General features: G+C 42.3%; 1 protein-coding gene across 1 annotated transcript in view; it reads right to left on the bottom strand.

Moving 5' to 3' along the window:
* Positions 1–13,871, bottom strand: part of spop (speckle type BTB/POZ protein) — a 76,393-nt gene that overhangs the window by 52,252 nt on the left and 10,270 nt on the right. Inside the window, exon 2 of the mRNA XM_060892431.1 lies at positions 1,633–1,816. The gene's annotated coding sequence lies outside the window, so the exon portion shown is untranslated. The remainder of the gene's footprint in view (positions 1–1,632; positions 1,817–13,871) is intronic.

Genomic DNA, 13,871 nt, shown 5'->3' with positions numbered 1-13,871 from the left:
CCATGTGTTAAAAGGATGTTCAGTGTGTGGATATTGTGAAGAAAAGTATAAAAGTAAAAAAGAAAAAAGAAGCACAGGACAGTTTCTTTAGTACAAATCAACAGTATTCAGGTGAGATGAAGATACAGGTTTGTCCTCTGCTTCGTTTTGCCTCCAGTTTAACAATCAGACGAGCCCGATTCCACTGATATATGAAGTATGAGGACAAGCAGAAGCCTAGCAGTCTTCACTGCTGCCATCAAAAGGACCTAAGAACTCTTTCCCCATCACAACAAAAAGTCAGACTGCTAGCTAGCTAATGTCTGGGCTAGGCCTGTAGGAATAGCCAGAATTTGACTCGTACGGCACACGGATTCGTTTAAGCAGGAACAATAGGAGCGACTTTAAAAGGAACAAGGAGAATGACACTGCAGCCCATCAATTACAGCAACGATCACAACACAGCAGAAAGACGCAAACGGAGGAGACGCCAGCCACTTGTCACCTCCCGATGTAATTGGGCACAAAAAATGAGTACGAGTTAATTCTGCAAGTCAGCTACTTTACGCACTTTATGCGCAAGACTTGTAGTCTGTAATAAGGAAGGATCTGTTTAAGAGAATAATGATCAAATTCCCAGCGCTGTTTAAGCCTCATTGCTTCGGCGAGGAGCTCTACAGTATATACTGCTCCTGTTTCCTTTAATACGATCTGAACTGGGAAAATGATTCCTAATGTACAGAACTCTCCTGTCTCTCTCTCTCTCTCTCTCTCTCACACACACACTTCACTTTTTAGCATAATTATCAAATCAAATAAAATGTTAGTCATCACATACATATACAATGCAGAATTAGCACAGAAATGTTAGTCACCAGAAGAGAATCGGAGCAGCTTACAGTCTCCCAAGGGGGAAAAAATGCTTATGGGGTTGACTGAAGAAAAAAAAGAAAAAAAAACCATAGTATTTTTCACTTAACGTTAGTTTTGTATATTTACAATGTCTTACATAATAATAATAATAATAATAATAATAATATTATTAACAACAACATCACAGCTGGCTATAAATTGCATTTTGCATAGCATGGGACCGATAGAGGGGAAAAGGTACAAGTATGTTACTTATAATTTAAAATCAAACTGACAGAACAGGACTAAAATAAACATGACTATTTTCTAAGACTTTAATTAACTTGACTGGAGAGCAAAGTCTAGACACTGGTGTATAAAAGCACATGAAATGCACTCGTCTCAGTGCTCACAGTACATAACTGCTCTCTCACAGTCTCTCTCTACACACAGGCAGGCAAAAGATGACAAACAATTGTGTACAAGTTTTTTTATTTCTATTAACATTCACAGTGCCTTGACTACTTAAGACCACAGGACTCATGGTCCATTGTGATTGACTTAAGCTTCAGCAAGATGTGTGAATTCTACTGTCTTGTTATGGTTTGTAAACAAATTTTGATCTTGACTGAGGGATGTTGCCATAGTAACAGCAACACCAGGAATATACCTACTCTCCTCCCCGTTCTTTATTCTGGTATTCACCTCTTCTGGTTGTCATCTTTCACTTCCGGAAACATCATTAGCCCCCCATTGGACCCCACAACCCCTACAACACACCTCTCTACTCCTGCATCTTACCTATTTCAGATCAAAGTCCATTAAACTCTCCTCTGGCGAGGCAGGTGTGTATCCATTGCCGAGCCGGGTGAGCGAGTGTGAGTGTGTGTCTCGGTCACGTCTTCTTTCTCCCCATAGGTCGGGCCGTGTGTTTATCTGTCCCTGGGTTGCAGTAGTGAGCAGTTCTGCTTTTCCTCTCAGGAACCTGTAAGCAGAACAGAAATAAAAAGGGAATTCCAAGTTTACACCAGGAGATAAACGACTCAAAATCACATCAAGCGCTGGATTTGTCAGGGCTATTTTCACCGCTTTCTTGCTTCCGTGCTAGTTTACTGATAAGTCGAGCATGCGAAAGCTGCAAGACCTCTGCGTTTATCTCAGAAAGGCATGCATAATTGAGCAATCTCTCTCAGAAGGTGCAGAATGTGGAAAATCGCCCAGCTGGCCCAGCAAGCAAATAAAACAGCTGTTCTAGCGTGGTGGTGTTGAACAGAGTGTGACAGTGAAACGACTCCAGCCAAGCATCCACATCATACACACAACTTTTCCTACTGACACGTCCACACACACACACACAACTAGACCCAGGGCTTGTAATCTACATAACTGCATCAAGAAAGCAAAATTAACCCTCACACATTTTTCTCTCCTTGTTCTTCCCTAATGAATGTTTTCAGTTTCAGTCATGTCTGATTTGACCACTTTTGGCTTCAACTGTGATATTCTTGTGTATGTATATATATATATATATATATATATATATACATACATACATACACACACACACACACAATGATCAACTGTGATATTCTTGTGTGTGTGTGTATATATATATATATATATATATACACACACACAAGAATATCACAGTTGATCATTATGTGTATATATACATATACACATCACACACACACACACACACACACACACGTGTATATATAAAAAGATGAATATATTCCTTACAAATGATCATTTATTGTTTGCTCCTTTTATAGACAATAAGCCTATATATTGTAGAAAGCTTATACGGCCTGAATGTCTTTGAGAGTCATATATATATATGATATGATATTTTTGTCGTCTCACCCACCCCGAGCCAGCAGAGAGGAAATACCTGTGAAAGAAGTTAGGTGTGAGATTGGAGGAAAAGAAAAGAAAATTGAATTAAGCAAGGTAGAACGGTTCCTCGCACATCTCTATCTGATAAAGCATCTAGGTGTTTGAGGCTGATTTGATTCACAGGGCTGCCGGCTGACCTACAGAACGAACAGCCTTATTCAAATCCCAATTTCAAGTATCTTAAAAAACAGCACAAAGAGACACTTCAGTGACATCTCAGTTCCTGAAGAAGAATCACTGGATCCCAGAGAGCACAGTGAAACTGTTCAGTTATTTAATTAATAACACCTTAATTCCACAAAGCCTCTTGCTCAGAAAAGTCATGTGACCTCGTGGGGAGGGAAAAAAAAAAAAAAAAAACAGGTGATTCAATTGTGTGTGAAACAGACAGGCAGGCAGACAGATTGATTAGGTCAACACCGTGGGCCACTGAATGCAACTTTTAGTCATGTATTTGGAATAAATCATACACACATGGGATAAGAACATGTTTGTGGAGGCGTGTTTTTCTTCTGCAGTAAACTTGGATTAAGTGCTAAGTGAAACGTGGTTCAGGGAATGTATACGTTAATGACATTCTGTGCTGAATCATACATGGTTCAGGAATGACTCTCTCCCTTTCTCTCTCTCTCTCTCCCTCGTGATATGACAAGGCAGAGGGAGAATTAGTCTCTCTCTCACACACACACACACCTAAACTTCACAGTGACAAGCTCTTCTCTCATACTTTCGTGACCAAATGGCTGTCATATCAATTGTAGGGCACTAATTAAATTTTTTAAAAAAAAAAGGAAAAAAGAGAGAGAAACAAATCAGACAATGAATGGAAAAAGTACCAATCCATGCAACTGGCTAAATACGAACGGATTGCCAAAGAAAAAAGACGACAGAAGAAACAGCGGAAGATGAATTAACCAAAGGGGAGCAAGTGACAGAGAAAGATGAGAAGGGGCATGAAGAAAAAAATGAGAGAAAGCGAGCGAGAGAAAGAGTTTATTCCCCAAGAGTAAAGGCATGTGTATTTGCGTGCCTCCATGTATCCCTGCTGCTCGACGGCGGGGAAGCACATCAAATGCACAAATGTGTTTTAAATGCCACTGATTTACTGTCATGATCAACAGCAGTGCTGTCAGAGAGCAAGAGAGAGAGAGAGAGAGATTTATGTGGCTACCCTGCTTTCTCTCTCTCTTTAACACACACACCAGTGGACAGTTCTCAAGTCAAGTCAAGTAGGCGTTATTGTCATTTCACTATATATAGCTGGTGCAGTACAAAGTGAAATGGCACTTTTCTCCAGGACCCTGGTGCTACATAAAATAACACAAATACCCATGCAGGACAAAAGACAGTGCAGACAAACACCACAAAACACTATAAGACAGAAAATAGTGCTGACCAGTGTACATTGTTATTGAGCATCTGTAAGCAAAAAAAGAGAACTGTAAACAATAGAGGGTTGTGAAAATATATACTCTTATATAACGACAGCAGTTGGTAGCAGCATTGAATTGTGGTGTGCAAAACAAGATTAAAGTGAATGTGTGAAGAAAAAAAAACACCTGTGAGTCTAGTCTTTGGCTATTGAGGACAGTTACACAGTCTGGTCTGGTTGTGAGGGCCTGAATACTTCAGAACCTTTTACCAGATGGCAGGAGGGTGAAGAGTGAGTGTGAGGGGTGAGTGGGGTCGTCCAAAATGCTGTTGGCTTTGTGGATGCAGCATGTGGTATAAATGTCTGTGAAAGACAGAAGACAGAGTCTGATGATCTTCTCAGCTGTCATCACTATCTGCTGCAGGGTTTTGCAGTCCGAGACGGTGAACCAAAACCAATTCCCAAAACCAGACAGTAATGCAGCTGCTCAGGATGCTGTCGAAGGTCCATCTGTAAAACGTGATCAGGATGGGGGTGAGGAAGATGGGCTTTCCTCAGACTTCAAGAAGTAAAGAGATTTCTGGGCTTTCTTGATGAAGGAATCGGTGCTGAGTGGCCAAGTGAGATGCTGTTCCTAATCCGGACTGACTGAGGTCTCCCAATCAGGAGATCCAGGACTTTAGGTATGTAAGAACTGCTGCTCAGGGAAACATTGAAAATGTCAGAGAAGAAATCCACACAATCTCTAAGCCAGGAATGACGCCTGAACCAGCTGACTTCCATGGTTTAACTTACTTTTCATAGCATTCTCATCACATCTGCCTGGGGGTGTTTGTGTAAACAATATCCAGTGTGTTTGCCACCTCTTGTTGCAAAGTCCACATGCTGATGGAATTACGGCAGCACCGATCTGAGATTTGCATAGTCGAAATGTCCTGTGATAATAAGCAGTCTGTCCTCATAGAGTTCACAAAGTTCCTCCACAGCATTAGCTCTGAGGAGGAACATACACCCTGATGATAAAAATGGCTTGCATGTAACGGTCACAAACTCCAATAGTGATGAACAGTAACTTATTTTAACCACAAAAGCCACCACAGCAAACTTTACCACACAGAGCTGCCATTCTGTCAGCACGAAGCGAGGCGGGCCCGGCTAGATTAATGGCGTCACCGCCATCGCCGATGCGTATGCAGAACTGCACCCGAGGACAATAATACAAACCCCTACTCCTTACTACCGTTTGCTTGTGCTGTGTCTGAGGGCAGACATCATAGCACTGTCAGCCTTCTACAGCACACGTGAGCTCATAGACTCCTACGTCTGGCCAGTGTCCGTGAGACTGACAGGAGAGTGAGTGTGCCATCCCTCCTACTCAGAAAGCATGACCAGTTTTGCTCTCTTGGTCTGTGGATGGCTGCGACATTGCAATCTCCTGACACTAACACGAGGTTCGAGAGATGAATCAGAATCAAACACGTGGCAACACAAGCACAACCTTCTGTCAGCTCCAGTTAAACATATGAGGATGCCAACCAGAATACATTATGTTTTTACATGTAATGTGAGAACGGAACAGAACGGATATTTAATCGTTCCCTCCAGAGTTGTGTGAGATTGCTGCAGCCAAAAATGCTTGATTTTGCTGCAGGTTTTTATTTTCAAAAGAACTTGCAGAGCTTTTGTGCTTTACTTTCCTTACATTTACATGAACTGGTAAAATTGCAAGCACAGGATTCTTCTTCTTCTAGTCTACCGGTGAAGAAATACGCATCTGCAAATACAGTGTACGGTAGCTGTGCACGTGTTTGACACCAGAGAACTGAACGTGTGTTGTGAAGACGCCACACGACATGTCTTGGTCCAAAGCTGTGGAAAATTTGCTTGGATTTGTGATCGCAAAATTCTGAACGTTGCCATAAAGTTGCTGACTCTTTGGGTCCATTACAGACTTTTTCATTCAGCATCAACACATTTACTTAGTTAACATGCTTCCTAACGTTGTGCTGCATTAAATACAACTCTTTCGTTTTGTTTTTAGCCGAGTCAGTTTTTAGGCAACAAAAACATGAGAAATTGTTTGTATGAGCTATTATTTGTCCATCTCTGGAGTTGATATCTGACAGATATCTGTGGAGAGACAAATGAAGCAGCAGTTAACTTTAGGAAACCAGACATTCCAACCAACAAGGTGGCTCCTGCAGTAACTTCCTGAAAAATGAAAGCATCTTAGGACCAGAAGAACAGAACGTATCTCTGATGCTTTCCTTTAGTTCCTCAAAAGTTCCTGAACCTCAGCATCTTATGATTAACTTTAAAATTAAAACCATGAAATGAATGCAGCATCATTCACACGGTTAATAAAGTCACATGAACAGGAATTGACTGTTTTGATCAGCTGTCCAAATTTCCTCCCAAATTTAGAACAGACCAAGAAACCAAGGGAAAAGTGATAACAGCAATTAAATAAGTGAGAAAATGAAGAGGAGAGAGAGAAGAGAGAATGAGCTCAGCACTGGCCATTGATTTTGCTCCCCAAAAGAGGCTGAGACATTAAAGAACTCTAAAAGGCCCTGGCGAGAGTGTGTGTGTGTGTGTGTGTGTGTTTTTTAAAAAAAAAAAGCCTCTAATGCTTTTTTACAGCTTTCACCACTAAACACAATGCCATGTCATCAGCTGCCTCCTGTCCGGCTTTCATCACGCCGATAGATCATTAGGTGTTTAGACGCTGATGGGGAAAGTCATGTGACCCTCAAGGCCTTGAAGGACGGACTTTGCTTTGAAGGAAGAGGAGACGTAAATGAGGGAGTGTGGAGCAATGTCAGAGCGCTGAGGTGGAACCGGGAGGATGAAAGACGCCGATTTCAATGTTCGTTTTCAAAACATCCCTCGGGCAACACAAGGACGTTTAAAAGTCAGTGTTGATTCACCCTCTCTGGTGGGAGAGCAGGCTGGAGTGGGAACTGGCATGTGACTAGATTGTGATGAAATGGGTAAAAAGAAATAAGAAATGAAGAGACATATTTTTAAAAAGTTTTGTCCAAGGATTGTGTGGGACTGAAAACTTTCTCGAAACTTAGTAGTCAGAAATTTGTCAATCATCAGATTTACCCCAGTTTGGAGTACATGGTGTGGGAGCAAATAAACACTTAACTTATTGTATAAATAACTAGTGTAAACAATTTGGGGTACTGAATCCAGTGTTTAGGTTTTTGTTGTTGTCGTGCTTGTTAATGTACATATCCAGAAAACGTCTACAGCACTACGACTTGGAACTTTGACTTAGTTTGCGGTTGACGTCTATCAAAAATGGTGCTCACGCTCAACAACCCAGCAGGTTCTGTTCGCATCCTGCAGTCGGGTCGAATTCTGGGTCTGAGTTCGCTTGAAATTGATTTGAACCATGCCAATGTGTGACTGCTGTGTTCTCTCCACTTAAATGATCTGCTCTGAGGGGAAAAAACACAGCAAAGCACCATGAGAAACGTGGGGATCCAGGAAACAGCCCTTTAATAATAACAGACTTTCCATCAGAACCCCAGAATCACAAACTCAGAACCTGTAGTGGATTGTGTACCTTAACTGGAAAAACATGAAATCCTGCAAGATCTGCACTAAAAAGCTGGAGGTACTTTGATGGCCGTGATGGCAGGGAGTGTGTGTCGGTTACAGACGGCATGCTAACAACAGCTGAGGATAAACAGGTTACAGGTGTGTTGTAATGTGACGAGCACTTGGCTTGCATGATCGGCTCAGACGTTACAATCATCAGCGTTCTCATTTCCTACTAATAAACTGAGCTGTGTGAAGAGTGTTCATGTCTGAGAATGTTTATGTGAGGTTCTCTGCTCATGGACACACAATAGAGAAGCTTTACGCTAAACAGTGACGGTGGTCATTAAAGCGAGTACGAGATGCCGTGATAAGTGTTTGTAAACACACTTCAGGATCGGTGAGCAGCGTAACACATACACATCCTTCTGGTTCGTCGTACACCTTCTATAACCCGTGATCTAGTGGAACTGTCCCTCTACAGGGAACCGCATCCCTCAGGGACCAGTGACTTCGGTCGACTCCACAACTAGTCTGTTTATTGAAATCGGACATTTACGCATCATTAATCTCATATCCATCAGTGTCCTAATACACTAATTATATCCTAACAGGAAGCACTGATTTTCATGGACTGGACTTCAGGTACATAAACCAGAAAAGTGGCTAATGGTAAAGATTCAAGACTGATCCTGTTTATCTAAAAATAATAACAGCAGCAGCACTGATGGCACACAACTACCTTAATCATGTGTGAAGTGCATTTTAAAACACACATTTTGAGTTTAGGAGCATTTATATAATAAAAAAAAAAAAAACACACACACACACACACACACGGATGCTGTGTGTGGATGGAAAGAGATCAAAGGTTTTGCAGATGGCTTAACGAGCTGTTAAAAACACGACAGCAGGAGGTCGACAGAGACAAAAAGACAGACAGAGAGGCAGAAGGACAGATAGACAGGAAGGAAAAGGAAAAAAGAAATGAAAAGAGGCGCATGAGAGAATCAGACAGGCACAGAAAGAGACTGATTCAGAGAGAGAGAGAGAGAGACATGAGTAAGATAAACAGAGACAGACAGAAGGAGATGGAGACGGGTTGAGGGGTGAGCAGATGAGCAGATGCCGTGTTTTATGTGACTGTGTTGATTATCTACAGCAGTGGTCTTCACTATTTTTTTCATGTGAGCCACACTGATAGGACAAAGTCAATAGGAGAGCCACTTTCACCGCAAAGTATGCCAAGTTATTCAGTCTTAAATAGCTTATCTGCTTAAATACAATGTACAATATTGCAATACAATAATTACTCGAGTTGCGGATGATGCATGCTCCCCATCAGTTACCTCTTTTGTCACTGTCACATTGCTTTGTTGCTGTTCATTTTGTGCGCGGGATTGTTTGATAAGAAATCGATATATTTTTTAATGTGTGTACAGTAAACACAAGTTGTTAACTAGCATGAAACACAAACTAGCTTCTGGCAGGCTGCCAAAAACTGGCTATTGTGCAGAACGCAGTGAGTCAATGACGAGTCATATAATATATATAAATATATATTATTATTTGTAATAGAGCACATTCGTTTTTCTATGCTTCCCTGATTGTTTTTAATGTTATTTAACTGAAAAATAAATTTTAACCACACGATCATATCATCGTATTTACTGCCATGTGAGCCGCATATTAAAGCTTGGCGAGCCGCAGGAGGCATGCGAGCCGCGCAGTGAGTAACACTGATCTACAGGTTCATTTCTACTCCTCTTCGTGGAAGAAATTTGGCTGCGTAAATGGAGGTCAGCTCTCGTTTTGTCTGTACAGACAAAGACAATCTGTCTGATCAACTCAACTGTGAATTAAAAGTAAAATATCCGTTGGCACGGATGGCATTAATGCGACTCCAAAGTCCTCACAGATCTGCAGTCACAGTTTACCCCTAGGCATAAAGCTGGGTTCTCAGTAACATGACAAACCTCACAGGATGGACGAGCTCTATAGACATCACAGCAACACGTCATCGTCGGCCAACATCCAAAGGTTCAACCGCACGACTGATCTAGTCTAGCTTAGCACGGTTAAAAAGTTAAACGCTTAATCGCTCAGTCACTCATCACCGCACAATGACCTCCAGAAAAACTCCTACTTTTACGTGTTGAGTTTTACGAGGAACTAAAACATACACACATTTTTTTCAATGAGGTTCAGGGCCGAGAGAGGGGACGATGAGGGGACAGTCCATAAGCCTCAGCTTGCATTTCTTCAAGTAGCTCGTGTTAGACGTTTATTCTGATGACTCTTCCGTACAGATCATGTGTGTGTGCTCACTGCTGTAAACTAAAGCAGTACACCACTACACACCACCGTCTTCCTGATCATGCTTCGGCAGCCAGAGTTCCACTTGAACTGCCTTTACTTAATGACATTTTGGACAGTGAACCCTGCTGCAACCTCTTCGATATGTTTGGGTCGGCTTGATAGTTTAATTAACGATTTAATTAAGCACAGAGATTTTACAACAGGAAGCATGCCCAAGGTTTTACGCTCAGCGCTAGCTCTTATATATTGAGCTGTTGAGTAATATTAAATGAAACAATAATAATGTGACGGTTGCATTTCCAAACTAATGAGTCAGTGCAATAAAAACATTCTCTTCTTTCCCCATGTTCCACATGCAGGAGCACCAACAATGGCTTGCGATTTCGCTCTCACCTTGGGCACACAATCAGTGGAGTGGGACCCCTGCAATCAGCAGAGCTCTCACCCTCAAACACAAAGGCAATATTCCTCACCAAATATTTAGTGATAATTAATTTAATGTTAATGTAATTATTTCGAGTAGGAATCTCACTGGTCTGAATCAAAACCCGCCGATTAGCATAGTGAACTAGCGACGGTGTGTGAGCGCTTGGCACTTATTGGCTTTGCGTCAGAAGAAGAAGAAGAAAAAAAAAGAACTGATTAATAACTGAGGAGCTGAACAGACTCGTGCGTGCAGGCAAACACACCCTAACACCAGCACCTGACTGTCACACTAGTGCTAACCATCACTAAATACACTTAGACAAATAATTTCACTGAAAGTTTAAAGGATGTTTTAAAAATGTTTTCTTTAACCCAGAACCAGAGGTTAAACATGAATCTAATCTTTAATATTTTTTTTTTAAATAACTGATTGAATTTATTTAGAATTTCAATAAACAAATACACGGCTGAATAAATGAACGAATAATTTATTCTTAGATGAGTTTTAGTTTAGTGATTCTGATATAAGAATGTGAGCTCTTCTCTTCTCTCCTCTTCCTCGCTTCTTCCCCTCTCCTCTTCCTCACTGCTTCCCCTCTCCTCTTCCTCGCTGCTTCCCCTCTCCTCTTCCTCGCTGCTTCCCCTCTCCTCTTCCTCGCTGCTTCCCCTCTCCTCTTCCTCGCTTCTTCCCCTCTCCTCTTCCCCTCTCCTCTCCTCTTCCTCCTCTCTCTTCCTCTACTCTCCTCTTCCCCTCTCCTCTTCCTCTACTCTCCTCTTCCCCTCCTCTCCTCCTCCTCTCCTCCTCCTCTCCTCCTCCTCTCCTCCTCTCCTCTTCCCCTCCTCTCCTCTTCCCCTCCTCTCCTCTTCCCCTCTTCTCCTCTTCCCCTCCTCTCCTCCTCTCCTCCTCCCCTCCTCTCCTCTTCCCCTCTTCTCCTCTTCCCCTCCTCTCCTCCTCTCCTCCTCCCCTCCTCTTCTCCTCCTCTCTTCTTCTCTCATCTTCCATCTTACATGACAGAATTCACTAACACACCTGTCACTTAGTGGGCAGCTGTTTTCAACAAAACTTTTTTCAGGACTGACCTGTGAGGCTTAAAATAGTCAGAGCACCTGCACACCACAGACCCGGTGGTCTAAATTTCAGGGAAGCTTGACTACACAGTCCCTCAGTGTGGTATGTGCAAAAGTAAAACGTGGTTAACTATTACTACATTTACTTTAGTAGCTAGAGGTGCTTACTAGCTTGAATTAAAACAAAGTATAAGACCGAATGTTTATGTGAGGTTCTCTGCTCATGGACACACAATAGAGAAGCTTTACGCTGAACAGTGACGGTGGTCATTAACGCGAGTACGAGATGCCGTGATAAACGTGTTTGTGAACACAGAGCTGTGATGTGAACACACTTCAGGATCGGTTAGCAGCGTAACACATACACATCCTTCTGGCTCGTCATACACCTTCTATAACCTGTGATCTAGTGGAACTGTCCCTCTACATCATTAGTCTCATATCCATCAGTGTCCTAATACACTAATTATATCCTAACACACTTTTAAATCCCACCTCCTGCTGCACTACACACACACAGGCTTATCCCCTCTCTCTCTATCCATCCCTCTCTCTCACACACACACACACACACAAACACACACACCTCCCTCACTCATAAACACACCTCCCCTAATCAGACCATCTCCTAGAGAGCATTCTAATACCACACACACACACACACACACACACACACACACACACACACACACACACACTTCAGAGGAACCTGAAAGCACATGCTGGCAACTGCTACACTTCATGAATATTCATCAAGCTCATTACCACACAAGTGGGGAAACAAGCGATATTTCACATCAAGATTGAGAGAGAAAAAAAAAAAAGAGAGTGAGAGAGAAAGAAAGAGAGAGAGAGGAGAGAGCATGAGAGAGAGCACACATGGTTTTACAAGACTGGGACACACAGGCCCTGATTAGACCAGGTATTAACATGTGTCTAAATTGGTCAGTGCTGAGTAGGTAAACGAGGAGATTTACTCATACCACATGCAGCTAAAAGCTAATGTGTCCACCTGCATCCTGGACCTCGTTAAAGGACCACAGTGTTATCGCTGCTGCCACACGGTGTTCATGTGAAAATGACACAGAAATGAGATTCCACGGTTCACTATTTCATCTCCAAATGTTGCCACTTTGTCATCGAATAGAGTTTGTAGAAAGAATCCTGTTCGAATTCATCACTAGGTGGCGCTATGGGTCAGAAATTTGTGAACAAATTGTGATTCATCTTTTCATTTGTTCTGTGAAAGGTGCCACGTTTCTGTTTATGCCGAGCAGAAAGTCAGACATTTCGACTTCGCTTTGTATCTGATCCAAAAAAAACAACTTGTTGCTCAGATTTTTGGATATGTTTGTTGAAGTAGTCAAACAGGAAGCGACGGCATGTCTCAGCAAACAGTTTGGCTTTTGTTTTTGCCTTCAGGTTTAGTAACTCTATGCAAACAAGTCCTGCTTTCGGTGCCTTCTGCTATTCCTCCGTTGCAAAGAGGTCGGGTCAGGGATGTGCTTGGCCCCGTAATCGCTGCTCGGTCTAATTTTGAAGTGTTGCATTTGGTAATATTTGGCAAAGAAAACACGTGAGACATATGAAAGGGTCAGCTTCTGTGAACAGCTCAGCAAGATGTTTACACAAACATCACGTTTCATCTGTGCCGCCTTCTTCCGTATCAAATAAGCCTTTTGTCCAAGAGATTTCCGTCAGAAAACGTCTCGTATCTGCTGATTTAGAAGAAAACATCTAGAAATCAGAGGCAGGCTTTCAAGATCTGAACATTTTGTTTAGACTGTAAAACAAACCTGTATGGAACGAAAGCATTCAAACATCCTCAAACTGCAATTCGTACAGCAAATAAAAGCCCAAAATTCCCACAAAGTGAAAATTAACTGAGAAATCAGCTTCTTCTGAGGAACAAGAAGAGTGTTTCTTGCCTTTTGTGTGTTCAGAGCTGAAAAGCTTATTAGTGATGCTGTTTTGGTGACATTTGAGCTCTGTTTCACAAATGAGTCTGCTGATGACCGTCTCCAGCGTTGAGGCTTCTGAAGTGCTGGTGGATTTGAGATCACACAGCTTCCTCGCAGCTGTCTTCCACAGGTTTCACAACCGCAGCAGTGTGTGTGTGTGTGTGTGTGTGTGTGTGTGTGTGTGTGTGTGTTCCGCTAACTGCCAACACTCAGCAAAAACACAATTTACGCCAGCACCTGCAGGGAACGTCTTCTTCTGTTTGAGTCTGTGCCGGAAAAAACGCAGGCTACCGTTAGCTGAACACGGTCCAAGCCATATCGAAAAGTTTCTCTTCAGATGTTCAGAGAGATTATATTCCTTGTTGTGCGATTTCAGCTTCTCCTGCCAGACTGGCAGTGAACTAATGCAGCTGGAACCAGAAGAAGGAAGAGGAGTGGAAGAG

This window comes from Tachysurus vachellii, chromosome 18 (genome assembly GCF_030014155.1).
Source record: "Tachysurus vachellii isolate PV-2020 chromosome 18, HZAU_Pvac_v1, whole genome shotgun sequence".
NCBI classification, from domain to species: domain Eukaryota; kingdom Metazoa; phylum Chordata; class Actinopteri; order Siluriformes; family Bagridae; genus Tachysurus; species Tachysurus vachellii.
Note: the sequence above shows the minus strand (reverse complement) of the source record. Positions and strands in the feature narration are given on the sequence as shown.